Source organism: Convolutriloba macropyga, chromosome 13 (assembly GCF_964194025.1).
Source record: "Convolutriloba macropyga chromosome 13, txConMacr16.3, whole genome shotgun sequence".
In the NCBI taxonomy this organism is placed as follows: Eukaryota; Metazoa; Xenacoelomorpha; order Acoela; family Convolutidae; genus Convolutriloba; species Convolutriloba macropyga.
Genome location: NC_134480.1, coordinates 47878056 through 47904433, shown reverse-complemented (window position 1 = coordinate 47904433; position 26378 = coordinate 47878056). Strand labels below are relative to the sequence as shown.

The 26378-nt window shown below is 34.1% G+C and overlaps 1 protein-coding gene across 4 annotated transcripts in view; it reads right to left on the bottom strand.

Annotated features, from left to right (window-relative positions):
• Positions 1 to 26378, bottom strand: part of LOC142352028 (uncharacterized) — an 85468-nt gene that overhangs the window by 41426 nt on the left and 17664 nt on the right. For 2 of the 4 annotated variants that reach the window (XM_075404365.1, XM_075404366.1), the window contains exon 2: positions 7689 to 8586. The exons of 1 other annotated variant lie outside the window; for it this stretch is intronic. The gene's annotated coding sequence lies outside the window, so the exon portion shown is untranslated. Of the gene's footprint in view, positions 1 to 7688; positions 8587 to 25802; positions 25952 to 26378 lie in introns of those variants that run through there. One more of the 4 variants, XM_075404367.1, reaches the window with a different exon arrangement.

The window sequence follows — 26378 nt, the reverse complement described above, 5'->3', positions numbered from 1 at the left end:
AATTTAAGTGCTTCCTCAAAAAAGCTCCCGAATAACAATTGCCACAAAACAGGGTTGTTCTCAAAAATAGGATTGGATTGGTGGATATATATATATATATATATATATATATATATATATATATATATATATATATATGTATATATATATTACAACATACCAATTAGTTGCTTCTCTTTGAAGGTGTACAAATGTGTAACGAATAAAACAAACTGGCAACTTGAACAACTAAAAACAAAATGAATTGATGAACTACTCATCATTTATAACAAAATTGAGAACGATTCCCGAATTCAGTTCAAATTTGTTTTATCAGTGATATTGAACTAAGTCACACAAACTGCGTGAAAATTGACACAGTTTTGAAACGTAAACAAGGTTTTCATTTCTACGAAATATCACAACTAGAAAGATAATAGTTGATTTTGTAGCACCGAAGAAATAAGGGCGACATACATAAACTATCGGACAAAAATAGAAATTTGTGTTATTCAAATACTGCTGGAAACTAATCGAATTCGCTACCGTTAAAATTAGGAAATCAATTCTGGCGATCATTGTCGTAAATTGTCGTTCGAAACGACCGATAATCGGCAGTAAGTTTTATTTGAAGGACATAATAAGTCTATTGTAATTATACACTCAATTAGGCTACAACGTACTAATGTATTATCGCAAAAGGTCAGCTGATCACAAGAGTGACCAAATAGAATTCTGGGCCAAAAAATTATAAGCAGAACGAAAAGAAGCTACTAGCTTGAAAGTGGTCAATAATGAAACAAACATATCGGGTTCTCATATCACTTTCTGAACCCAATATTGAAGTCTTTTGTAGGTGTGGGCTTTGAGAGTTAGTTAGTCATGGCTGACTACCAATTCAATTGGCCTAACGATTTGTAAAGAGTCTCAATCCAAAAAAATAACCGACAGATTGCTGGAATAACTCATGTTATGTTCTTTTTGTTGAAACACGTTGATTATTCACGCTATAACCCTCAGGTTAGACATCTACATGCTTTGAATTGTTTCACAAATTACTCAATAATGTTATCAATATAAAAATCTTAAAATTGTGACTGATCGTTCTTATAGGTAAAAATAGGATTTGAAGGCTCCTATTTGTCTATTAACGGGTACTTTCTTGTGCTGATCGAGAAACAACTCGGTTAAATCATTTTAAAGCAAGTTTTACAGTTGAAAGTTCTTATTGAAGAGGGCAATTCGTTCCATTTTTGAACGCTTTTCAAGATCAAAGATTTGTTACTCCACTTCGTTTTCCTTCTCTTTTTTAGAAAAATTCGATTTGTTCTTTTGTTCTTTATAAAGTAATGGCGACTAGTAAACATTTAAAAAATTTTCGGATGTTTCCCAGTGTCTTAAATCTACTTGTAGCTTAATTAAGCTAAATTTCGAGATGAACCATTCGGCTGGCAGGATACAATCCTTAATCAGAGTAGTGGTCAAAAACAAACTTTTATTCCCCAGATAAATTGACAATTTATGCGGTTTATGTTTTTAGTTGTAAGAATTTGAAGGAATATTCCACTGAACGAAAGATGAGAGAGTACAACTGACTTGGAAACATTAATTCTTACTTTCAAAGGTATTTGATTTCTTACAAGATACAAAGAACGAATTGCATTAGCCATTTTGCTCAAAACTGAGTTCAGGTGAAATCGAAAGGTTAGGTTTGAATCAATGGTTCTCCCAGATAACGAAAAACTTGAGCTGGTTTGATAACTTCACTTTTAAAAGTAAACTCTGGATCCGAATTAGTACGATTTGTAAAGAAAAACATCTCTGTTTTATCGTCATTTAAAGAGAGTTGATTCTCTGTCAGGTATTTTCTGTTTTTTTTCTTATAATTTTCTAGTTTTTTGTGGAATATTTTCATTAATTTCAAATCTGCATACAATACTGATGTCATCCGCAAATAGAACAATATCGTTTTCACCTTCCAGTTTTTCAGAAAAATCGTTGACCTCTAACAGAAAAATAAGAGGTCCTATCACAGTTCCTTGTGGAACACCATGAATAATAGTACACCATGATTAATAGTAGAATATAGACAGCAACAAATAGATTTGAGTTGGTGGAGTTGCTAATGCAATATATATTGTTTTGAAAAAAGGTAGCAAGACATAATTCAATGACGCGAAAAAAATTTTCAAACAAAAAAAACACCAGACGACCCCAAAAACGTGTAGCGGGACAAACCATGAATTATAATTCAACGAGTTCACATAAAAAGACTTGGAAATCAACCTCATTAGAATACCGGCTTTTGAAAGTAAACAAATCATATTACAATACTTACACGTAAATAATCAAAACTTTATGAAATCTAAAGCAAACTTTCTCCCTTTTTTAAAAGATCGTGGATGTTAGGTGCTATAACGTCGCACAAAAAAGTTTCAACTATGGAAGTTTAGACAGCGAACAACAATTCCGCAGAAAACCAATAAGAAACATGGTAGGAAGACAACACACATTTGGAAAAAAAAATCGAAATTTGCGAATATTTTTCAAAATAAGTGGCACCACAGCCATTAAAACAACCAACTGAAATCGCTGACAACTACCAGGCTGTCCACAGCTTGAAAGCATATATAATCTTTTTATAGGTCAGTTACCGGAACACGAAACAATTAACAACAGATCAAGTCAACAATCTAAAGTTTTTTTAAAAGCAAATGATGATGCAAGAGAAAAATAATAACAACTAGCTGGAAACATAGAAAAGAATCAGTTACGCCTTATTAGAGATCCAAACGAGACCTTTAAATACTGAAATTGAGCGATAGGACAACAAGAACAACAAAGAAAATGGTAATATCCAAAAGATCAATCGTTTCGTGAAATCAAGTGGCGTCCAAGTAGTTAGAACCGTTAGATACGAATTGAATTATTTCAAAATTTGTAAACTCGCCTCATTAGACAGTCAATGACACCAGTCATTAATGAAACTAAGCCACCGCACAATAAAAGCAACTAAATGATGGGCAAAATCCAAAAAAAACTTTTATTAGTAGTAGCACTAGTAGTAAAAGACCTGAATTATCTTTTAAAGGGTACAAAAGTTAATGAATAAATTTTATAAATTTCATTGAAACAGCAGAAAAACAAAAATCTAAACAAATAATTAAATGAAAAACTAAGAAGTGTACTGCATCTACAGCGGATCCGCCGAGTGCACGAAGTAATGTTATCAAATTTCAATTCTCTCAGTTCTATTAATCCGTTTCGTATGTCACATACAGCGCACTAGAACAATTGAAATTCTCTGAATTGTAAAAAAGGCACCTCAACATGGCTCTACTTAGCTTACAGCTTTGCATTGATCAACAAAACTTAATATATTAACATAACTTACATCAACTAAAGCCACTTGGTCCAATTTGCGACAAATTTGGTCAGCGAATAGGGAATGGCTATTTTCACATAGATTCTCTTCAAACTATATTAGTCAAATCCGGAGTTCTTTATTTCTCCATGTGAAAAATGTTATAAAAACTAATAAAAAATCTCATATCAATAGCTTAATGAACGTTCTTAAATGTCTGTGCACGTTGAACAGTTGATATGGTTATACAAAGGCACTTGAAAAAATTGTTTGAAAAATGCCGGAAAAATTTTTGAACAGGGAAGTTTCTGTTAGCCAGATCATAGGATTTGACGTTTTCACAATTTCATCTGCTTGTTAATATCAACAAATTTCCGAATCAAGTTCGAAGTACATTACCACCAAACGTCCAAAATACTTTGATATTCCAAGACAAAGCAAAAAGGGATTTAATTCCCAGTTTTTAACAATACACATGTTACTGAGATAGAAAGTAATCAATCGGAGAGCTATCTTGATTTCAACTGAAGGCTGTTATTTGCAACTCGACCCTAATATTCAGTTCATCATACAAAGATCCCTAAAAGGTGTTACATCCCAATAATTTAAGGAAGAATTTTCATCCCAGCTGAACTGAAATGTTGAATCATTTTTGTGCTTAGAAATCAAGGCATTTGCATATCTTTTATCCAGACCAGCAAAAAATTGAGTTGCTAACACAACTAATAACCCTATATATTATTATTTTATTATTAATATTATTTTTGCTGATCTAGAAGAGTGTAAGGGCATGCAAATGCTTTGAATTCATGAGCACCAAAATGATTCAAATTTACTTTTTTAGAGACAAATTTCAGTTCAGCTGGCACGAAAAGTATTGACTTCAATTCTCTGACAGCTTGAGCATCAGAAAGTCAAAAAACATATAATTTCCTATCAGTTGTAATCTACAGTAATTTTGACACAATATCTTTTGAAGAATACTAGTTGTTTTCCAGTCTGGAAAACTGCAGAAGAATCTGCTAAGACCTTTACTCACCAAAGTCGTGCTAGGATTATCACTAACAGTTTCCAACAAAAAATAGAATCGGCGAAAACCATGAAATCGAATGTTTAAGGACTTCGATAGAATTTGCAATAGTTCATTTCAGTTTTCATTTGATTGATAAAAGAATTTCGTAATACATATATCTCACAAAATCTCAACTCCATAATGTTAATTTTGTAATTTGAGAAACCATATGCCAAACTTTCAAAATAGGTTTATCTTAATGATAGTTTCACTAACAAACAATTTCCCCACAAATGACATAAAACTAGTTTTCTTGAAAATAGCTTTTAAAATGTGGATCGAGTTTCAACTATTTGATTTGGGCGCTGATATCTGAGCATAGTTGTCAATTAACACGGAGGCTCGGTAATGTGCGTTCGCCCCCCTCAACTACATTTTTCACTTAATTGTCATCCAAATGAGGAAGAAATAAAAAAAATAACATATCGTTCAACAAACTACTAAATGAATAAAACAATCTATCTTAGAGGGCCGACGAGACCTGTCATTAATATGACTACCAGAAAAGACGGCGGTAAAATCAAATAAATACAAATATTAACTACAGCCAAAGTCCATTTTTTAAAACTATTAATAACCAAATCAAAATGGCATCAGATAAAACTGATACTAAAGAAGATAAACCTGTACTTCATTAGCAAAAACCATGTGACTTTTCCCAATGTGACTTGGTAACAAGTCGACAAGAAAAACGAGCAAAGTTTACTAAAAAGTTGCTTTAAAGAAACGGAATTAATGTCAACCTGACGAGAAACAGCATGTATCAACTGAAATTATTGAGAGATTAATTTATTCTTCGATAGAGGGTGAGTGAGACCTTTCATTATCCAGGATATGTCATACGACTACAAAAAAACTAAAAACAGGTAAAAAGAGAAAATTCAAAAATTGAAAATTTCCACAAAAACGTTGCCCCAACCAATTAAACATTACGGACATTAACAATGTTTCATTGCAATTTTCGTAAAGAAAAGAAAACATAAAACTACGAAAATGGGCGAATATGCGAAAATCATTATTATTTTCTAAAAACTCTTTTTACCAAGAACAAAGACCAATTGAGGAAAACAAAACTTTTATAAAGAGTGGGTTTTAGTTCAATAGATAAGTGATGTGAATTGTCTATAGAGATACAAAGCTAAAAGTAAACATAAATATGATTGGCAAAGCTCAGAAGTTTCCATTGTTTTTTCTTAAAAACAAATTTTTCCAATATACATGGTCAACATAATTTTTCAAATAAAAAAGGAGACAGTTTATTTTGCAATTTCTTGAAAAACTAATAGCGCTTGCTATTAAGGACACTAAATGATAAATCTATAAAATAACATAAAACACCAGCAAAACTAAAAAAAAATTACAAAAAAAAATCACGAAATCAGTGTTGAAGCCATTTCATTAATAAAATATTAACCCTGGGAAACTTGCGTCCCCATTGAACACCAAAGTCTTTTTGTAAAACGACTATTCTAAAAAGACAACAAAAACAACCACAAAAATTGAAAAGTACCTAAAAGTCACAAACTTTTGAAACAAATTGTCTAATCCTTAAGGACACCATTCAAAGACTTTAATCAACAGAAATATTAAAATTTGGTTCAACAACAAAATTTAACTACATCTCTCAATAACGATGCGAAATTACGAAACAGATACAAAATGGGAGAAAACGAAAAAAAAACGAAAATCAGAACAAAATAGAATAAGTTGAAGAATACTTTTGATTTATTGAAAAAAAAATAATTTGGAAGTCACCAAAACCATTAGCTATATATTATTAACAGATATTAAGTTCAATTATATATCAATAGTTGGCCCATTAAACCTTTTATTACCCAATATTTGGCATACGACAACAAAAGTTAACAACAAATACAGAGCAAAAACAAAAAACTTATACCAAATTCTGCATGAGAGCGGTGTGTCAGTCCTAAAAGCCGCAAGCTATGAAAACAAAAAAAATATATTTAATTACAAAATTTTTATGGGTTTTTTCTGTTAGATTGTTAAGTAATGTGACAATTAACAAAGAAACGAAAATCACAAACTTTTGTACCAAAACCAAGAAGCCGTTTTTTTTAAAACATCCACCAAAAAAATCACTTATGTCTAACTTGAAAAAAAGAAGAAAGTTTGACCTGTATTTACTGATAATAAGCTGAAAGTTGACAGAAATAAGACAAAAAAATGACAAGTTCAAAAAATCAGTGAAATTATCTTGAAACAATTACATTCAATGTCATAAGACACATCAATTAGCAGCCAAATGCATTGTAGAGGTTCACCTACAACTCTTGAAAAACTATTTTGATCATTGACTTCCTCCAATTAGTAATCAGTCAGCAAAAAAAAATAACAATTGACGGTAACCCAAAGGAATTCAGTTAAAATTGATCAAAACTCTTCTTCACAGCCATAAAAACTGTTAGGTTCACGGAAAACATACTATATCCACATTTGGCCTCCTCTTTACGTAAACGAGAGCTGTGATTATTGTAGCCGCGAATTAACAATTTTGTCAGTAATCAACATAAAAAAAAACAATAAAAGCACGGAGAAAAGAATCCATGATGATATCAAACCTATCCCTGATTTTGACGCGCCTCTACCAAACCAACTAAATATTTCAAATGTTAGCGAATTAGACCAATTGTCAATTGAAAATTTTCAAAAATCAAAGACAGAGTGATGCATTTTTAATTATCGAGTAAAGTTTGCAAAAAGCACGGCAAAATTTCATTTCCAGAAGATTTTATAGGGCACCGGATTTCAACTGGCTCTCTTTTGGATATTACGGTGACTGTGTCAGTGGTCTCCAATTTTGGCATACTTAAACAAAGTGGACCAAAAAAGCATATTTTGTGCAATTTTTGATGAAAAATGTCTGAATTTTGAAAACTTTAACAAATTTTTTAGCTAAAAAAATTACCAATCAAACAATTCAGCAACGCTCTTCTATCTCTAACGGTAACAATAACCTTCTACCATTAACAATTTTTATTTATTTTGAATTATATTAGCAAAATTGAGCCAAAATTTATCAAAAATTACGGAAAATGTGAATAAAAACTGTCGAATATTTACAAAATTTTAAACCTCGATAGCTCCCTGTAATAAAAAAATTCGAAAAAAGCTTTTTAATTCCATATTCTAGGATGTACGTGCTTTTTAATGACCACTCACAAATCTCTACGATGAATATATCGATTGTCCAAAACTGATTTAATCGTTTTTTTGAAAAGTGGAGAAAATTAAACATTTCCGAATTCTTACCTGAAATTCTCATAAAATCCGATTGTTCACAACTCTTTCCGTGACCTTTTCTGAGAATGTTGCGTCCGAAAAGTGGTGCTTTATTCTGGGCATTAATTGGGCGCCAAATAATGAGGTGGTGAATTTGTAATTGATAAGAAGTTATTTTGTGGTCTAAATTTAGAAGGAGATAGGGTGAAGAGTGAGTGAGGTGTGTTTGCTGATCTCAATTCAATTGTACAAATTGAGTAGTCATTCATCAATCAAAATGCCAAATGTGATCAAAAAATAGGGTCACTATTGATACATGCACACAATACATGTCATCACTGCTGTCAAACTTAACACGAGTTGACCTTGACACGAGAAGGGTGTTATTACTTCATCTGCAGTGAAATAATCTCAGCGTGTACTTTGTGTGATACTACAGTTGGGCTGACCCGGGCCAGGAATGTATTGGAATGTGTGTGATTAGTGACCTCTTCTGCAGATGAATTTCACTTGTTTTAGTTGAATTGACCTTTTCTTCCTTGTGCGTTCTATCTCTCGTTTGTTATTCTTCTGTTAGTTTCATATTGTGTCATAATTGTAATAACCACGTAATAACTATTACTCATAGCAGTCTGATCCAAAATAGACAGTATGATGTGTGCCAATCGATATTTTACAAGTAATTATTGATTTCTGCAGACTAATGCAATTCTAATTGAAGTTATAATCTAACAGATCATTCCAAGATATATAAAATGAGGAGTAACAACAATCTACACAAGGATAGAAATAAACTGACAAAAGACCAGAAAGATAACAAGACACTAATTGCAATAACGGGTTGTTATGTAATTGAGATATTATGTAATCGAGGGTCGTGTCACTGGATGGTCAAATCGATAGGAGGATTCCAGGTACTGTTTTAATTCTGCAAAAGGAAAAACAATATTAGGTAGAACAAAACGCATGATAAGTCCCAAAACATTAAATTAAATGGTTATCAAATAAAAAATTGTCATTTTAAGTTTATATTAACTCTATTAACCATTCTTGCGACTATCAATTAGAGCCGTTTTTAAAATGTTTCGACAACAACAGTCAGGATTCAAAATATTCAGATGGCTCAAAAAGACATTTTTTAAGACTATTTTCTGAGAAATTATCAGAGTGGCTGTTTAAGTCAATTCATTATATCACTTTACTTCAATTTTTGTTACTTCCACAACTGTGCTATAGAATTATAAAGGCTTTAATTTGTAATGAAATTATGATAATACATACACGCCGCTTTTAGTAGCTCGGAGCAAGATAAATATGGCGTGACAATAATCTTCAGGGTAGCAACTTAGACATTTCATTGCAGATTTTTTGACAACAATCGGGGCATTCAAATTGTAGATGATAAAAAGTTGAACTAACTAGTGATGAACTATTTAAGTAACTAAAATACACCAATAGTTAACCAGGAGTGAAGGAGTATTCCTCTAAATTATTGTTCATTTGAGCACATTTGCAGTATTAGGTGTTTGTGGATGTTTCTATTTTTAGAACAGGCTTCATTTTTGTTGTTCCTTATCAAGAATAATGGAAGAGACCCTTTATTTACAATAAACTGCAGGTACAGCAAACAATCACTCTTTTATCAATTCACCAATTAATCCCACCAACCATCCAATCAGAATTGAGCAGACATCAGCAGTGATCTGTTCATTCTTATATGATCATCACAACATGTGTTCACAACAAACACAATCTAGCCTCAAAGTGGAACTGATTAACAATTGACCTTGAATCTCTCTCTACTGCTTTGATGGACAACTTTTACCCTCTGAGTAAGAGAAGTTGTCGAATGTGTCAAAGAGAATACACAATTAAGTATAGTACAGGGACTGGTTGCAGAAGTTGCAGATAATAAAGCAGGTCAACCAAACGACATTTAGTCTAATAATGCTGAGATATTAATCAGTTGTTTGTTCAAACTTATCTTTAGACAGCCTCCCTTCCTTTAAATCGTAACCCCCTTACACACTTGAAATGACCACTTTTGTCCGCTATTGTCATTCCCAACACTGAAAATGTTTTTTAACTTAAGAATTCTTTGGGAGGGGCAAAGTGTGAAAATGTCTCCGAATCCTTCCTCTCGTCCTCCTCTCCCAATATATACAGCCTACTATATGCCATCGGGAACTTTTTATTTTGGAGTCACTGTTAAAAAAACACCAACTAAGCTAAATGGAAAGATAATTTCAAGAGTGAACTTTTTCAATGCTTCTCTTTCTACACCTTTCATGTCGCCGTAGAGGCTACGATTAAAAAACAAATCATTTCAAAGAAGAAGAAGAAGGAGAAGAAGAAGAAGAAGAAGAAGAAGAAGAAGAAGAAGAAGAAGAATTCATTTCTCTCGAGTTATATATTTTCAGTGATATATATAGCTAGAACACAGAGAGAGGACAGATAACGGAGCACCGATGATCACTAGATTCTGCCCCTGGATAAATCAAGCAACAAAAGCAGCAAAGCTAGTACCACGCCACTTTTATGTTGAGTTATGTTTTTTTTTACTACTATTCGAAAATAAAATAAAAAAGTTCCCTATTTCCTGATATACAGTTATCCCGTAATATATGAGCAAAACATTGGTAGTTTTGATCATTTAAACTTATTTGTTGACTAATAATATCATTATCAACCAATAAATTGAAGAGTTTAGCACCTCTATACGAAAGAGACTGTCTTTGCCATAAAGAATTTATTGTTGTTGGTGGGATAATTTTATTATTTGTTGGTGGGATAATTAGTAAACACTTGTGTGTACTTCTTGTTGTACGTGTTTTAGACCTAAACTGATGCATATTATTCAAATAATCTCCAGAATGCAACCCGGAGGTTGATCTTAGCACAAAAGTAAGCAGCTCATAAGCATAAAGCTCATGCTCTGTAAGAATACCTATTGATTCCATGAGCTGTTGGACACTTTCCTCATTTTTTATGAAGTAAATCAGTCGAATTATTTTTGTCTGCAAAATCAAAATACGGCTTAATAAACTTTTTGATGTAGAGCCGTAGATTAACAATCCATATTGTAATTTTGACCTCAAGTTTGTCTGATAATACCGGAGCAAAAGTTTCTTAGGAACAAGATGTATCAACTTACTAACTATTCTACATTGTACTCGCAACTTGTTACGTACCGTAGCAATATGATCCATAAACCTTAACCTATTATCCAACAACACACCTAAATACTTAGCAGTAAATTTCTGTCTCGATTCACCAATACATTTTTTGAACTTTTTAAAATAAAAACGTTTCTTTGCTATTTTAATCTCTTTTTCGACTTTCGCACGAAGCTGTTTAAACTTTTGTAGATTCGCCTCAGTTTTTGCCCTTTTCCAGGTTTTGTGAGATTGATTGCGTTTAGCTAACAAATAAATTATTCGATTTGATAACCATGGAGGCTTTTCGATTTGTTTCCACCGCAATAATAGCTTTTATTACCGTTTGAAAAGAAAAATTTTAACCTAAAAATAGTGGCAAACAGGTACAGCTCATGTTGTCTATATTCCAAACAAAAGTTATTTAATACCAGACGCTTCCAATTACTAACTTTCATAAGAAATTACTAAATTTTTAATGCTTCCACTTATTTTTTGTCAGGATCTTTTCGCAACACACAAACGAATATTTTTCTGATGTCTTTGATTACAAAAATTATGCACATCTCTACAGGCACATACTGCTGTGCAGGCACATAAAGCAATAAAAATCTTGCTACTTATTTCTAAAAAAGGGTTCATAATTTCAAAAGGCTTTGTTTTGGCAAGAATTTGTGGAGCTGGCACACTAATAGAGAATCATCGATCACCTTTTTAGATTATAACTAGCAACTGCAATGTATTAAATTTTTAGTTTGACTAAATTTCAAAAAGGCAGACTTAAAAATGCTCCCTCAATTTCCTTTATTTTGCTGTTTTATCGTCAAAAACCTTTGAATGCTTATTAATAATAGCCAAACATTTCCAATGTTGACAAAAAGAGAAATTTTAAAGGAAGAACGTTCTGTAGTTTCTACTGATACTCATGAAAGAACTCGATTTCTGTTAGCGTGTTACTTTCAACAAATAAACTGATCTGTAAAACATTACAATCAATATTAAGCTCTAACAAATTGTTGAAAGGGTAGATACCATGCAACAAAATATTAACTGTAGACACTAAGATGCTCGGTTTCACGCAACCTTTCCTTAATTTTCATTTATGATATTATTTTTAAACATCATGCTGAATCCTGCTAATACTTTGCGGATTTTGTTGGATAATTGACAAGTGCTATTTTATGCTTTCAATCACGATCAGATTAACTGTCGACCTTTTTTCGATAGAAACAAGTTTTGATTGCTCAGCTATTGTCAGTTTTTAAGGAAAATAATAGTTATTCATAATATGCACTGAAGAAATCTGGAATAATATACTTGACTCAGAACTTAATCATTTAAAAACAGAAGCGTTGGTTCCACGAATGCTTAGAAGAAACAGTTCAAAGTTTTCATTTTTTTTCAAGACAACTATTGAGAAAATCATCAAGGATTTTATCTGCGTTGCATTTTTAACTGAACAATTTCCAATTTGCATTTGTAACCATTTCATCTTTGAATTTTTTAAGATAAAGAAATTGCAATGCGAAGAATATTGAAGGCGTTATCACAAACCAATGGAGAAAATGGACATAAAATCTGTGCCAATATGTAATAAGTTGGAAAACAAGGATAATTATTCTCTCTTTCATGACTTCAATTATCACCGATCATTTTCGCTTAAACTACAATGTTTCAAAAAGTTAAAACATCAGTGCCAAAATTATTCTTGAGCTAACGATTAACATTTGTTGTCAATTTTTTTCCAATGAAAGATAGTTTTCACAGAAACTTAAAGTTCAAAAAAACGAAAAAAAAACGAAATAGAAAATTGGAGCCAAATAGTATCTCAAGTTTTTTTGGTGAGAAGTTAATTTTAGTTTATTTGTACTTTATGGGTCCCATATTCGTACAGATGTGAATTTTGTACAATTTAAAGGAAACAAAAAAAGGGATTCAAGTTTCACGTTAATTGAAGAAAAAAAATTTGAACTTATTGAACAACTGACCTTTTTATATAAATTAATTCATGCTGGTGGATTGTGGTGAATGGTGATTTCATGTTTCAACTAATTTTGGATCAAAAAGAGAAAGTATGTTTAAGAGTCAACCAAGCACAAAATGAGAAGATCCGAATAGCGGAAAAAACTAATTTTTTCCTCTTTTGTTCTATAACGATTTCTTCGGATGATGTTACCAATTTTCTATATGTCAGTCAAACCAACAGTCAAATGAAACCTTTAGTTACTTGGAGTACATGATTGTGGGAGGCATTTTGCAGCAATGAAGAAAATTTTTCTACTTTACCATCAATTTTTTTACCTTCTGTAAAAATTGAATTAATTTTATCGAAAAAAATCCTATAGATGTTTTGTTCAATTGGATTTTTGACCCAATTTTTTCCAACTGGACAACAAAAACATCGATGAGAACTTAGGTGTCTAAAGTCGAAAAAAAACAATTTTTTGTTCTCTCCTCAAAAGGTTCTTTTCTTATGTTTTTGAAAGACCCTTAGAGAACTACTTCGGCTATTTTGTTGTCAAACTAAACACCGCAAAAACAAGGGCGGAGGGTTATAATGAATAGACTGACTTTATAGACATTTCTAGGAAAACTTAGATTTCCAAAAGTTTTCTGATTTGAGTAATTTGTTTTCTTATGAAAGCAAAAATATACTATCGAGTGCCTAATATTTTCAGTTTGCTGAAACGAATAGTCAACTTTAACCCAGTTGAAGCCTCACATTAGAAATACATTTGAAAAACCAAGAATAAAGAACAGAAAATAGAAAAAAATCCTTTTCTTTCTTTCTCAAAAACAAAGATTCTCTTGTTCTGTTCTCTGGTTCGGTTCCAATTTCTAATATTTCTGCAAATGTAGGAATTTGATGTATTTTAAATGTTCAAAATGAACGGTGGGAAATGGCCTAACGTGAGTCCTTTAGAAATTGATAAATAAAATTATTTGAAAAAAAAATGTTCTTCCTCTTAAATCGAGAAAGATTTTGTGAAGTTCAAACGCAGCCTGAGTTGAATCGAATAGCCTAAAACATAGCAACCCTAATTTGCACAACAAATGTTTAGTTCAGGAAGCCAGAGAAACGATCAGATGGAAGATCATAAAGATGAACGAACTAGTTCAATTTTGTTTAGTCTTTTTCTTCTCTAGAAAAAACTGTTTCTTTTACTTGTCCTGTGCATCAAGAAAATCACAGTTGTTCAATTGGACTCAGTTTCAATTAAACAAAACCACAAAACAACTACGAAGAACTAATTTCTTAAGCTAATATTTGAATTTCAAAGAAAAATGAAACCAAAAAATTTTCCTTCCTTTTTCCTTGCTTAAGTTTTTAGAGTCTTCAGTTTAAAGTTTTTGAATTTCCACTCTTTTTAGCCCTTTTTGCTGTTCTCATTACACTGGAAACCTTGAACAACCAAGAAACCTTAAAAAGCTAAAAGTTCATATTAGTAAATAAGAGAATGAACCCCTCAAAGTGCTATTTTCTGTTCTTTTTGTCTTGATTATTTGTTTTTATAAAGATGTCAAAAAAATCTTCAATGTTTTGTTTTCTGAAAAAACTGTGACATAAGCAGCAAGATGCTGGAAAATAACCATTGTTTACTTCTTGTCGCATATCGAGGTTGAAACCGAAATTGAAAAAAGAACAAAGAAACTGACAGACTTATTATAAACATGTCAAAAAAAGTTCTGACTTGGTGTGCAGTTCTGTTCTAATACAAACTTTTTCGAGGTTTCAATGTTCATATTTCTATGCAAATCACCAACGGCTAGCAATCGCTCAAATGAATATTGATCATCCAATGCACTATAAATTGATGTGCGGGTTTTATCTGTTTATCCGGTTTCCATTGACTTTGCTCATTTGAGAGTGACCTTAAATACATTGGATATTTCAAAGAGTGAATAGATTTAAATTTCATTCAGCAGAAACTGGGTGTGTGGTAAGTCAGATATCAAACGTGAAATTAGTGACTTATGTAAATCAAAGACGTTATCGGAAGGTAAGACAAGTTTAAAAAAGCATAGCCTGAAGATTTCGGGAAAAGACTCGAAGAGTCCTCTCTGTGAACAAAAGTCCAATTCTAATTTGCTGGTATCTACTAAAGCACGTAGTAAAAAGAAGCAAAAAAGAAACAAATTAGCAAAACAAATCAGCAGAACCGACAAAATTAGACAGGTCAATTTATTCTTTAGATAATACAAGTGAACCTAACAACAAAAAATTTTCTATGCAATCGAGGCCATCGAACTACTCACCCAGCAATAGGCAAGGCGTGGCAAAAAACTCTTCCATTGCTCAAAAACAATGACAAATTGGAAGAAATGTCCAGAAAAAAAATTACAGGGTTTATCAATTTTCCGTCATTTTGTCCACAAAAACACTTTTATACGATAAGAAACGTAATTATCTGGTCACCTCTAGCAATACTTTGAGCAATGGGTGTCCCTTCATCAATTCGAACTGAATAAAAAAACAATGCACAAAAATTTGCAAAATTAGCTGAAAAAAGATAGCTGAAAAATCTCAAAAATACAATGAAAATCGGATAATTCGTGACAAATTTTTAAAATACTAATTTCAAATGTTTAAAATTATTTTACAGACTTTTGCTTGATATATTGCTTGATTACATTTAAATTTTTGTGCTGAAAATTGTGTATGAGCACTTTTGATTCGTCTACGCAAATTGCATGAATTTTATCGAGGCTATGACTCCATCTTTATAACCTGTTTGTACTAAAGTGCTAGAAACTCATATCTACAAAAAACTACAAAAATAACAAACTCTTTTGAATTCTCTGGCACTTACCATCGTTACAATTCCGGCACACTAAAAATTACAAAAAGTAGTAAAGATAACAAGAAGAAATTGTTAGGAGTGAACAAACTCACCTTGGAATTTAAAAAGTGAAAATGGTACCAAATTACTTCTCACTGTCAATTTGAACAGAAAGATAATAAGATCAGCCGGTTATGAAATAAAGCTTCGTTTTAAGAGTGAAGAGCAACAGATGCTAATGGCAAAACTATTCTATCCTAATTAACTCAAATACTCAAAAGACTTGTAAATTGAAAAGATTAACTAAATGGGGGGGGGGGGCTATGAAATTCAATTAACTAGCAACTGTTGTTTATGATGTAAATGGTTAAATTCTATCATGTGATACAAGATATAGGAGGATCCAACTCATGTGACGTCGCCAAACTTTGACTAAATTTCGAAAATATTCCAAGCCCCACAGAGAGTAAGACCATCAATAGTCAATTTAACAGTTTTCTAGTAATGCAATTTAAATATTGTGAAATGACTGAACTTTCAAACTATTAAACAATATTGACGCCCGACTTATTGAATTTTGTTTCAAATTAAAAATTTTCATTCAGTGCAAAATATTTTCAGGCCTGGAATTTTTTTTTCAAATATCACAGCCTTTGAAATCTCAATTAATTAATGATTGTAAATTGTACCAACCCTTTTTTAGCTCAAGTGCCTCAAGATATCTTTAGGGTCTTTAATTTTTAAACATTTTCTTACATTTGGGAGGGATATCAGTACTCAGGGTATACAATTATAAACAAAAAGAGGCATTCCTTGCTGCATAATAAGACAAATGGAATTTACAACATGAGTACACTTAAGCGGAGAAGCATTGTTTACGATGTTGATGTATTGTATTAAATGACCTCTGTTCCTTTTAGAGCAATGAATTTTGTTCCCTTTGTTCCAAAGGCTTTTCTTCTCACAAACTCTAAAATATCGTGGCCTTCACTGGCCCCGTCTTACATTCGCTCATTGAAAATCCTAAAAACTTCTGAAAACCACTAAGCAAAAGGGCACAATTCTTTTCAAGCCTAGTGAACAATTTGTCTGTAATTATTGTGCAATTTTGCGACAAATTGTCCGTCGAAAAAAAACTGAAGGAGTTTTAAACATGTCAAATCCTACTAATTAAAAGTTCAAAATAAGAAAACTTAATCATATTTTAATCAAACGGGAAATATGATTGAGGATTTGCTGTTCAAAATGAGTTCTGATTCTACACATGTTCAATTTTCTCATCAAAAAAGTTAACGCTTATTGATACAAACAACATCTTAGCAATGATTTTGTACATTTCAGAATCCAATCTGGGCGATCCAAATTCAAATGCATCAGAAATGTTTTTTAAACAAAAAACAATAGAATGAAAAACAGGATATATATATATATATATATATATATATATATATATATATGGGAAAAAATAGAAAACAAATTAAACCATTTTTTTTCATTAAAGCTACTTGTCAAAATCCCAAATTATAAAAATCTTAACCAGTTAAGAGTGCATTAAGGTCGCTGTTTGGTTGTCTAAAAACATTGAGTAAAAAACAAGTGGAAAAGTGGAAAATTATCAACTGGAGCTTAGTTTAAGCAAAAAAAAATTGATCAACAAATCACTGGAGATAGAAAACACTTTAGATAATGGGAAAAAACATTCAAGCGGAAAAAATGAAAAATATCGGTTCTGTTCCATCTGCCCTAAAAAGTACCTCGGCAGATCTTAGACATAAATTTTAAATTGCCGTGTTACCGAGTAAAACGAAATGAACAATTCATCCAGCGAGAAAATTATAAAATTTTAAAAATGAGTGCAAAACACCTGAATCGTTCAAATAACAATGTTTTTTGAGCCTACTAACAAATTAAATCGATTGTGCTCCTTTTGGGCGCAATATCTTTGTTTCAAAAACGTATCAGTGACTGATCTGAGCCGAGAATTGGCTCAACCATCAGAGCGGCTATCAAAATAAGCTAGCGTTGCCGAGCTTTTCTGACGTGTTTTTGCCTTAATATTTGAATTGATAGGTTGCTTATTACCATCATGCTAATGCAAAAACAAGAGTTGAATTCGTTCTTCGAAAAAGGATTATACAATGTTATAACCTTTATAGTTGGTGTCTCGAACCCGGGAACTAAGCCACAGTCCACTCACCTGCTCTGGATTACGTGGGATTACAACAACAACACCCTATTTGTGAGCAGGGATAATATCAGCACTAACACAAGTTTCGTCAAGTTTTTCAAATTCTGCAACAAATCAGATAACTCTGATTTAATCCAAAATTGCACTCCTCCTTGAGAAAATTATTCCTTGATCTCCATATAGAAATTCATTAGGGTTTGGAGTTAAAGCAAAACTAACAAATATTATGTTGTTAAAAAGTACATGGTCTTCATATTAACTGCCAGTTCACTTCATCACGTCATAAAAACCTTGCCGCAAGAAAACGTTATGCAAAGGGATTTATGCATAACCCAGTCTGAGTTTTAATTCTAACGCTTTGAAAGTACAACAAACTGCTCAATTTCAATTGAGTTATTTCGTTCACGATAAAAACGCCTTGTTATAAGGCATGATGTGATGAACAATTCATTGTCCCGTCGTCGCAGCAACAACAATAAGCCTTCAACACTTTCGCAGCTTATTGTAGCGCTTGAAATGTATCAGGAGCGCAAATAGGTTATAACGTATTGACCCCGAGAGGGAAATCTTGATATTTACGATCAGCTCAAGCTTAGTACTCTAGTTGCCATCCATATAGTGAAAGACTCTAAACATGAACAGAAAGACCTTAATTTACTTAAAGAGCGTGGAGCATTACATCAGAAGTCTGCGCATGAGCTAAAATTTTTACTATAAAGCTGGCACACAAGAAGAACAACCTCCGATCCTTAGTCATACGTTCTGGACCAAAAAAAACTATCTAAGCGACGCAAAACTCTTCGTATTCGCCATTCATTCGAGGAGGAGGAACGTACTAAAACCTTTGATAACCTGGATGTCTCTTAGTTTTGCATTTTTACTGGAGTCCACACGCTTACTGCCGGTGTGACTTAGTTTAATCACGCGTTGGGGGACATGGAAGCACATTGCTGAGGCGAAAACCTTTTGAGGAGGGTTGGTAACCCAGGGTGTAGAAGTGATCCGCCCCCGGGTAACTGCTGCCAGCTCAGTTGGCGGTAGTTAGCTACGCGGACAGTCTGGGGATTGTGCCCTGAGCAAGCCACCTCGTACTCAAAACAAATTCGCTTCTGAATTCCTGACAGTCCGATACTCATCAGCGCAGGCAAGAGCCTGAGACGAAGGAGTTGAGGCAGAGCTTGGAATAGCGCCCTTGAAAGAAGGGAGCAAAAGTGGTTCTGGGGTAACCTGTGAACAAAAGTGGCTCTTGTAGTCATGTCTCGCAGACTTTGACCTGTTGGAAATGTCTCCAATGAGCGAAAGATGGTCAAAGTTAACGGATTTGAAAGTCAACAATGAAACGAAAGTGAAATCAAGACTATAAGATGAATTTTTGACCATTTACTAGTGATTTGGCTAGACTCTAAATAAAGTCTCTATTCGAAGCGAACTCTAATCGACCACAAACCCTTGTTAGTAGGCAACTAAATCAGTGTTAGTATGGTTGAGAAGTCAGGGAGCTTGGCATGACTGCTACACTGTATTAACTGAAAGTTGACGAGCATTAGAAGAGAAGACTATGTAAGATCCCTGCGTACAATTAGAATCCGAAATGAGATTCTTCTAGTAGGAAATACTGTGTATGGTTCAAACAAGATAGGTATAGTGATAGTCACAGAAATAACATCACGGAGTAGTGTTGAAGCTGTTATCGCAGAGCTAAAGATAAAGAGTGACTACACTACATGTTTGGTCCAGACGACACATGCTCTGCTATGTCCCGAATTCCAAGCAATGGGGACAGATGCTCTGGTCGTCAATGCCTGGAATTCCTCCTCTAAAGGTCTGACGAATAAATACCTAATGCTTCCGCCAAAGGAGAGGTGCGCTCACGAGTTACGGGTGAGTTTGTGGTTTGTTTCTCTTCGGAAACACTTTACTAAACGTTTTGCTCTCCCCATTTATTGAAACAGGCATCTCCGTGCGCCTCGACCGCATCTCAACTTAATTCAATTTTTCCGCTTCCATTCCCCTTGCTTCCGTTTTCTGTATCTCCCATTTTTTTCTCAGTTTATATGTTTTGTGATGAATTATGTTTTTGATGTCATAAAACTTTTTCTGCTAGTATGCTGGTTGGTTGGTTACTCTTCTTTATCGCTGGGGAGTGACTTGAGTTTGTTGTGTATTTACTGCTCAACTTTTTGTGATTTCAAACATACTAGTTTGCTAGCATTTCGTTGTAGCTTGTTTAATTTTTGTAGTACGCCCTGATGCTGTCTAGGTATGGCTGTCTGCTAGGGTGTGACTTAAATTTCTTCTGGAGTTACGTCTAGTAACTTTTTCTTCCTCCTCAACTTTTTGTGGTATATTTCTGCGTTGCCGTAAAGTAATTTGTTGTTGATAAATTCAAACTCCTAATGACTTCTGCTACTTTGCTTTGCAGTATCTTCTCTCCTCCTTCTTAGAGTGCGACTTAAGCTTGTTCTGAAGTTACAGCTAGTTTGTTTGGCTGTTTGTGGTTGTAGTCTACTACTATATTTCTTCCCGCCTCTTCGCTTGTTGCATCCTCGTTTCTCGCCCGTTCTAATCCGGTGTACCATTTCATCCCGCGCTACTCACTTAACAATTCCGCTCAGCCCGTCCTCGCTCAACGTTTCCCATCTTGTCGTGCTTCATTCGCCCGACGCTTCCATCCCAATTCGCCCGAGATGGTGGTGCAAATCATCAATAACCACTCAAAAACAGGTTTCCATCTGACTTCCTCAAAAAGACCAAGCGAACTTTAGCGTGACTTGGGAATCCTAAAACTGAAAAGGGAGGAAATTGAAAAACAACACGAAGTAAAGCAGCACATAGCCAGAGAGCGTCATGAATTTTAAAAACAAACGCAATTGCAAGACTTGAAAAACTCAGCAGCTTAAGGAGGACCATCGTGGGAGGGTAGCCGCTGCTGAATTCGAAGAAATTGAGTTTATGAACGTCCCATCAGTATGCAGTTTCCACACTAGTGAACTGAGCGAGCTGTTCACTGAGAAAAACACAGAGCAAAAAACTTGATTCAAGATTTGGTGATTTCATCATCTTCCGAGAACATTACAGATGTTGCAAAAGAACCGAGTTTGCATATTTCTGTTTCCATTGCCAAATCAAATCAAGCCACTGCCATTCCTGCTTCAGTTCAAGCTCACAATTCATATCTTCCTGAACCTAATATACATGATCAAGTGCATCCGACGTTTCTGTTCGGTTTCCGTCTCGTCGTGCGTAGTTCGTCAAACGTTTCCGTTCGACGAATTCAACAATAATATCAATAAGCAAGATGGGAAAATTAAGATTGAACGTGTTATTGCGATGTGCAAAGAAGCTTTTAAAGAATGGCTAGAGGCTGTAACTAAGAAAACTGATTACTTTACTGCTGCCTTTCGAGGAGAGTAGGGTACTAAATGGGTAAGATAAATTCCAGGGCGCATCTTTTTATAAGTCGTTACTCACTGGACCCCCATTTACTACAAAATCTAATTTATGAAACTGCTGAATCTATGAAGATGCTGAAACTAAACAAGTGAATAAAAAAGGCAGATAATTTCTTCAGCTTCTGCAGTTTTTTTAAATTCGAGCTCTCAGTCTAGTGATAACGCTTTTGCAAGCTCAATTTCCTATCCAAAATTTTACTATGGGTTCTAGTTCTCTACTGTTGTTGTCTGAAATATAAAAGCTATTTGCAAAAGCGAAGTTAAAGTACACTCTCCGCAACTTTTTTAATAGAGCATTTCATTCGCAACTTAATGTGCCAACATTTATCTATCATTTTTCTCCACAAATACATTTCATTTCAAATTCCAACGTTCACCTGTTTCCAACGTTCACGCCAAAGCAATTGGCTACTAAAAAACAGCAAAATTGGAAAAAATTGGATATATGTTTGAAAACATTCCAATAATTTCTGATTTGAGCAGAGATATTTGATATTAGTGTGTAATTTTACTAAAAATTGAGGAACAGTAAAAAAAAATTCACAAAAAGAGCGAACCATCAAAATTTTCTCTATTTCTTATATTTTCATTTGCTCTTGTTCGGCATTATGTTCTGAACTGAAATTATAAAGTCAGTAGCTTCGCTTTCAGACAGCTTTTCCTTTTTATTTTTATATTACTTGACGACAAGCATTCCAAAAAACTTGGTATTGCAAAAGAGCTTTCTGTTTTTTTGTGTTGTTCTTATACATTCGCGTCTGCACCGTAAGCATTGTTATTTCTCTGAAGCTTGCTATTTTGAAAAGGAAAAATTTACTTCCATTTTCAAATTTAATCGCAAAACTTATTAAATATTAACAATTAAATATCAAGAGCTGTCCCCCAATGGTTTTTCTACGTAGTCAACACTTTTATCATAAGTCGCCTTCATCTTCAGTAATAGCGACTAGTTTGAGGCAGTCATTGTTTTATAGACTTTTCACCTTTTTCACCAGTTTTACTCAAGGCACAACTTTGACGTTTAAATTTGCCTAATTGTTGTTATTTCAGGGTTCTATGTTTTGCACGAATTTAGCAAAGATTTAGACGCACTTTAAATAAATAAAATTTTCTCACTGAATGGAGCTTTAATTTCGCTTTACTCGGTAGCATTCTCCGGTCCGGAAGAAAATTTTGGGTTGACGAGTGATCCGGACGACGTGTGTACAACAGCGGAGCGTGCGATTCTGTCGGAACCGTACCGGAGTTCTTCGATCCAAACACACACACATACATGCTCATATTCTATGGATTGGTTGTGAAATAGGTTTTATTCGGTAGCAGGACGTGACAAGTTTAAAAAATCAAAGCTTATTTTCTTCAAACGTAGGCAAAATTCTATCTGACCCATTCAGTTTTGTCAAATTGTTCAAATTTTTTCACTTCCAATCCTGAACGCAAAAAATAAGAATCGGTCGCAGGCATCTCATCATTTTTTCCATGATAAAATTTTAATTCCCAAAATAGGACTTGGAATAGTAATTGAGACATTAGTCTTGTATGACATTCAGACTGGTTTAGTGCTTTTTCGCCGCTTTGGAATTTGCCATTCTTTTATTCTTTTGTTTTAATGTCGCCGTTCTCTGTTTTCTTGAAGTAATGAACTATAAGTTGTCTGTTTTTCAATCTGTATTGGAGAAAATTTTTTTCCTGATTTGATGTTATGTAACGAAATTGTTTTTCTAAAATAACAGGTTTTCTTTTGAAGACTGTCTCCTTTTCCAATTTTCATTTCCTCATTTTAAGACATTTAACTGTTTCAGGTAGGAAATAGGTGCTTCCATAGTCTTACTTCTTCAAATGAAAATTGGTTTCTTCATTTTAAAGTTACTATGATAGCTGGACTAATTTTGGTCGTTTTTTCAAAGATAGAGAAACGAGAAAGAAAGGGAGAAGCAATCCGAGAAAGTAATCACTTTGACGAGTTTTTGTACTTACCGTGTTTTACAGATTGTTGGACAAGTTCTGTACTTTGTTAGTATTTAGACATAAAGACAACAAAATCATATAATCACTCTTTCGAGGAATCAATTCAAATCTTGTTTTCGTATTGACATGATGGTAACAAGCAACCGTTCAATTCAAACATCGAGGCAAAAGCACGTGAGAAAAGATTGTAACTCCAGCTTAATTCTATAGCCAGTGTTATCTCTGAGCCGATTCTTGGCCCAAATCGGTCACCCATAGGTCTCTGAAACATAAAAAATTTCAATCCTAAAAAGAGCATAGTTGATTTAGTTTATCAGTAGGCAAAACGAAGATAATGTTAATTGAAGGTTCTCTGTTTTGCAAGAATTTTGCAGAGATTTAGACGCACTTTAGATGAAGAATTTACGTAATAAGATTTTCTCGCTTGTTAGTTTTTTCATTTTTGTTTTACTCGTTAGCATTCACTGGTCCGGAAGAGAATTTTGGGCGGACGAGTGATCCGAACGACTTGTGTACAACAGCGGAGCGTGCGATTCTGTCGGAACCGTACCGGAGGTCTTCGATCCAAACAGGGGGATAGTAACCCCAAGGTTTGCTTTCATCAATTATTCAATCTAAGTCACCGGTCCTAAGGTGCTACTCGGCCGGCGCCTACCACTTAGATCTACGGTTCAGAGCAGGTACATTTTGTTTGAGCAACGCAACCAAATTGCATTTGCATATGACTGCGCCCGGTCGTACCGCTTAAGATGATTGAACTCGTCAACTCCAACGATTGACGGAATTCTGGTAGCTTGGTTACCAAGTACAAAAAGATCGGTTTTATTTCGCCTTTGTCGGACGGATTGGAAAGTACGTGTGTTCAATGTGTATTCAACTAGACAAATATTTGTGTTCAAAACGTCAGATGTTAGTCAACGTGTACCAAGAATTGTATACCAAACTCTCTTAAAACTACGAACCAAATACTAACAGTCGCCACATGGTGTGGCGCGCTGGGTAGATTGAACCTCCACTTTATACCTGTATGCGCAATTTTCCTGAGTGATATTGATCGTATTCCATTTCTCAAAACTTTCGAAGAGCTCTGTCTCAGCTCCGGTAAGAGTACCACGACGGGAGATAAACTGCTCCACTCACGTTACACATACCACGGCGGGAGACGAACTGCTCCACTCACGTTACACAGAAAATAGTGTCCATGGACGGAGCGACTTCAACATGGAGAGCACGGGTGTCCAGTCAATTGAATAGAAATCTCCACCTCTCAGTATTCCGACTAACGGTAACATAAAATGGGCCACAGTGATCAACCCTGCTGTTTGTGAAGGGAGGAGACTGGTACGCGAGGCTCTCATTTGGGAGGTGTTTCATAATGGGTTGAATGGTTGCCGCACGGAACTTTCTGCGCAAGAGGCAATTTAACTTCATGGAATGGAGTGGGGAACGTAGTGTAAGGCTGGCATAAAGTTCCCGTGTTTTTGACCGTAAGTAATTGATGCCCCGATGGTGGCTGTTTAATTGGGTATGCCGCAGGAACAGTTTAACGAAGTTATGACGTCCGTCTAACACAATTGCGTGTTCAAAATCAATTCAGACTTCAACTAGTCGCTTGGTACGACCAGACGAGCCTATTAGAACAAGCGGCTACTCTATTTGACGAGTTTGTTGTCAAGGAGATCACTTCTTTGAGTGCTAAGAGACTCTCTCTGAACAAGATATTGGCGATGACGCTCGGTGTCAGCTCGGGCTCAGCAGGGATCGTTATGCTGCCGTCTACGGTAAGATGGCTTTCGTGAGATAGCATAAAAGGAAGCATATATGCGGCGACACGAAGTAGTTTTTGAAATGAACTGAACTTACCAAACAAGATTAATGGAATGCTTTGTTCCATAACCAGCTTGATTGCGGATGCAGCTAACGATGAGTTGTAGTCATGATCTTTTTCCTTGGTTACAACCCTGACGTTAATGTTATCGACGACGTGAGTATTTAGTACGAAAGGGAAATGCTTAGTTATCAACAAGTTAATACCCCTCACCCAGCTACTGGCTTTCAAAACCCCAGCGGACAAACCACGCGTGCCAGCATCTGTCAGATTTGTAATTGCTACTAATTTGTTACTTTTGTGTTTTCCTAGTGTGCTAGCCACTCCTATATTGCAGTCTCTTGTAGGATAAGCGTCCGAGTTGGACTAGGGTTTTTGCTTAAAAAACATTACCCTAAAATGGTATAGAGCCCAAATAATTGTTCCAATAGCAATAATGAAAAAAAATTGGATAGCAAAGAGAGGTTTCGTTCCAAAGCAGCTTTTCAAACTCAGGGATTGGAGATAAACTAGTAACAACATATCATATCCATATCATTCAGCGTACATAAATTAAAACCTTGAAAAGAGTTGACAATTTTGTGTTGAAAAATATTAAATTTGAAGAGATTATAACATTCTTACAAACTTTGAAATATAATCTCTCATTTACCGAATGATTTATACTAAATGTCAGGATATCAAAAGCCGAACTTTCTTATTTTCACTTAAAAGGGAATAAATATTATCTGAGTGATGGATGTATAAAACTATTTGAAATGTTTCAACTTACCACATTGAAAAAGAAAAAAAATGGCAGTAGACGTTTTAAAGCAGTGATGAATTTGAGCACCATTAAATAAACAGCTATGTGATTGCAAAAGAGCTAATTATACCTGTTTACTAGAAATCTGTCAGTTAAAATGACTAAAAATAAAACCATTTTGAAGTACAAGGTTGAATCTAACCCAAATTGTTTACAATAAACAAAAGATAGCCAGTCGCAATAATCAACAACTGAGCCAGTCATAAATGACCAGTGTTTGAGATCTAATATATTTAAGAACAAAATTGAAATTATTATGTAATCAATTGTATAATAAAGGTGATTTTGGTTCATATAAGTTGTTGCATGTTCTATGAGCTACTTTGTGGTTTTCTCTACTTAATACAATCAGAGTAATTAACTCAGCAGAGAATGGTGCAAAAGTAGTCACGTGTCTCTCTCGTATTTTTTAAACTCTGCTGCTAAACTTGCACTGAGAAATATCTGGCAGAATAGTTAAAAGGGGTGAACAAACAATGAATGGAGTGTTGTGTACTCAGTGAACAGTTTTCAAGGCCATGTATGTAATACCCACTGTTTTTT